Source organism: Mastomys coucha, chromosome X, assembly GCF_008632895.1.
Source record: "Mastomys coucha isolate ucsf_1 chromosome X, UCSF_Mcou_1, whole genome shotgun sequence".
Lineage (NCBI taxonomy): Eukaryota > Metazoa > Chordata > Mammalia > Rodentia > Muridae > Mastomys > Mastomys coucha.
In genome coordinates, this window is record NC_045030.1 from 129,499,493 (window position 1) to 129,503,325 (window position 3,833).

Below are 3,833 nucleotides of genomic sequence, written 5' to 3' on the forward strand. Positions count from 1 at the left end.
TATGTAATGTGGTGAGAAAATCAGATGTTTGGGCTCAGCTGAATGTATGGAAGCCCCATGGTAGTGGCTGAACACCCCTTAATAGTTGAAAGACTCAAGGATTTCAGAACCAAGTCAACTGGTTCCTACATTAGGACTTGGCCATGTATTGTCTCCTGAGAGAGGTAGTAACCTCTTGGCCCCCAGATAATTTGTTGTCCTATTCCAGGTTGTCCTGGGCCCAGTTTCCATTTCCAGGTAGATAGTACATTGGAAGATGGCACAGGAAATAATTCTGTTCTCAGCCCAGCTTCCCTATGCTATGAACTGAATATCAGATTCTCATAAGGTACAGGACACATACTTGATGGGTCAACATATACTTGAACAACAGTCAATGATCTCAGTTATTGAGCTATGTCATTGTTTGAATATTTGAGATTTTAATATGTATTATTCTAAGGTACCATCTTTTAATGTTTTTATTACGTTTATTTGTGTGAGACAGGGACTTGGAAAGGAGCTCGGGCATTCAAGCTTGACAGCAACTGCATTTACTGGATGAGCCACCTCACCAACCTCCCATTTTGAAAAAAAAAATCTGTAATGATTTTCATGAAGGTGGGGACTTATCAAGTATTCACTAAAGTTGTCAAAATGTCAGATACTTAAATTAAGCAGTTTCAAAAATAGTAAAATCATATATATTGGTCTGTTATAATAATAGCCAACTATGTTTTCTAAACATAGATCTCCACACTATCATCATTAATTCCCAGTAAAGGAGGTCTCCTGTTCTGTAGTACTTAGCCTCTCTGACCTTCCTAATGCCCTGTACCTATGTAAGTACGGCATTTCTGTTGCTATAGCATTCATGTACCAGAAATCTATTTAACTAGATTCGTGGAAATTCTTTTAGTTAAATTTTGGCATTTTTGAACTGTTCTCTTTTATTCACAGCATTTTTATATTTACCCATCTACTGCATATAACAATAGTATTTTCTTATTTTTTCATTTGATTTAATTTTGCAGTGATTAAAAGTTAACACAGAGCCTTCAGCTTATTAAGTACACGTTTTGCCACTACCCTTTACCTCCAACCTGAATTATTCTTTTTGTTGTAATATACTATGCCAGTACATTGCCTGCCTTTTTATAGCTTTCAGATTTTTCCACTGTTTGGACCAGTAATAGAATGTATAGAATTTACCTTCCAAAACAGTTGTCATTTGACTTTGAATTTTATTTTTTATTTTATTGATAAATTACATGTATCCTTCCTATGTAACACAGCCTTTTGGTTGATATTTGTGCACAGTAAAAATCACACACACACACACACACACACACACACACACACACACACACACCTCTCAGCTGTGATGTGTTCAAATTCAAATAGTCTTAAATAGCCTCTTGGTGTATTGAACATGAAACGTTTTCCATTTCTGAAACATTTTCCACTTCTCTTGACCTAAGTCTGTCATTTTCATCATATTCATCTAAGCCAGCTCTGTGGGTCTAGAACCTTGACCATCCTGGTAAACAGAAGAGTGGTTGACAGAAGTTACTTGTCAACTGTGTCCTAGCGACCATGCAAGCCTCTTGCTTGTTTGAGAGATAAAGCCTGTGTAGAATACATTCTGGTTTTACATTGCCATGTTGACATGTGTGCATTTTCCTTTCTCCTACTAGTTTTAGATGCACAAGGAAAGTCCTGCAGATGTTCTTTAATTCCTGTTTTGATGAATCTTGGAATGCTATTCTGAATGAGGCAGTGACTCAGCTTTTACCCTGAATCCTGCTGTGTAAGCATGTCTCCCATCTGGAAGCTATAGCACCAGGCACTGGGTGTTTTCACACAGTCTTTCCTCATTTTTTTTTCATTGCTGAGTTAACTATGTAAGTAATTGGAGAAGCCTACTCTGCATTCGACGGGCTTTGTTAGGAGTGTAGAGAGAAGCATGCCAGGAAATGCCAGAAGAGTGGTCTTTACTGAAATCTAGAAAGTGGAGACATGCTCTGATTGCTAAAAGCATGGTTCATCCTAGAGATGCTGCTGACCTGCTAGGTAACTGATTTGCCTAAGCTGCACACCCAGGCCTGTGGCTACATTAGTAAAGCAGCATCAGAAACATCCCAACTTCTTATGAAGTTCTGTTGCTCTCAAAGTACTCTCCTATCACTGAGCCGTTCTCTAATGAGAATGGTAGCTAAAAAGGCTTTCTGCCCTTCTTTCTTTTTTAATTCTTACTCTTTTCACTACCTAAGCCAAGACAGTTTCATAGCAGATGAAATGGGAAAATGTATGTAATTAACAGTCACTAAATATACCTTAAATTAGATTACTTTCAATTGTACACTAATTATATTTGAGCTTCACTCTGTTTCTTTTTTCCTACTCCTCTCCTCCTCTTCTCCCTTCTTAAAGTCTTAACTCCTCTTTTCCTCCTCTCTACCATTGAACTACACCCCTAGACCTTTCTTTGAAGGTCTGGAGATGAAACCTAGAACTTGCTCAGTCTGTGAAGGTACTGTACTGTGAAGGATCTGTATCCCTGGACCCAGGGTCACCAATAAGAGGGCTCCTAACATAGCTCAGGCTGGGCTTTCATTCACTGTATAACCCAGACTGCATTTAAATTCACATCAATCATCAAGTTCTAGCCTCCTGAGTGCTAGGATTGTAAGCATAAGCCTATGTATATCCGGGTTCTTAAAAAAAAAAATCTGAGTCAGGGGTTTGCCTGTCTCCCAGACAAAGTTGTGATCCTCCTAATTTAACTTCCTTGGCAGCTGGAACTCCAGGAATGAACCAGTCTACATGCCTATCTCAATAGTTTGTCGCAATTCCTTACGTATCAAGTAATTTTTTATTCATTGACAGATTTCTACTCACAGCATCTTTATAAAGGAGATACTGAGGCAGATCCCCATGTTGCAGATGAATAACTGAACAGTGTTTTATGATAATGTAAAACTATCTTCCTTTCTGTCTTTCTTCTGCTTGTATTAGTTCCATTCTATAGATGCTGTACATCTATACATGTACAGTGATGTTTGTGTACATCTATAGATGTACAGTCTAGTGTAGATGTTTGTTCTCCTGCAGAGCTCTTATCTGCAGATACGGCCCCTAGTTCTCTGCCACTGGTACCTGTCATTCATCATACACATGCCCCCAGAGTAGTAGTATTTTAAAGTCATCTTTTTTAGATGTCCATTTTTCAGACACTATTGATTTGTCTGTTTTTCTCCTCATAGACCTTGCAGCTTGGTTATGGAGCCACAGTTAGACCTTACGTTGGTGATTGAGATATATTTGTGCCACCTCATGGAAGAAGCCTGAACTGCAGCTTGAACACAGATGGCAGTAAAAAGGTAGGGGTTGGCGTCCAGTCCCATCTTACAGAGTTTTCTAGAAACCTGAATAGTTAACAGGGCACCTGTAGGATACCAGGGTATATACTAGGTATTATTAAATAACTTTCAGCCTGTTTCTTTGCTTTAAAATGTCTAATTTAAGAGGAACAATCATTTCAATACTTTTTTTTTCATTTTTAGACTTCTGAATAAATGGCAGGAGACTTACATTAGCAAATATGGAACCTTTACCTTTGTGGCCTGGTATACATGTAAATACATTTTCATGTAACAAATGTATGAAATTTGTAATGAATTTAACTTGTATATTGTGAAAGTGTATATATAGTACTATAATGGTGAACATTTAATTCCCTTACCATAGCTTATATTACAAAGAGTAGTTTATGTAAATCCTACTTATATATAAGCAAATATATTTGTATTTCTTTATTAATTCTGTATTTCTTAAACACAGGAATATTATAA

The 3,833-nt window shown here is 37.4% G+C and overlaps 1 long non-coding RNA gene across 1 annotated transcript in view; it reads left to right on the forward strand.

Moving 5' to 3' along the window:
* Positions 1-539: 539 nt before the first annotated feature.
* LOC116094659 overlaps positions 540-3,833 on the forward strand; it is an 8,843-nt gene continuing 5,549 nt past the window's right edge. Inside the window, exons 1-2 of the long non-coding RNA XR_004120259.1 lie at positions 540-600; positions 3,246-3,362. This is a non-coding gene — a long non-coding RNA (uncharacterized LOC116094659). The remainder of the gene's footprint in view (positions 601-3,245; positions 3,363-3,833) is intronic.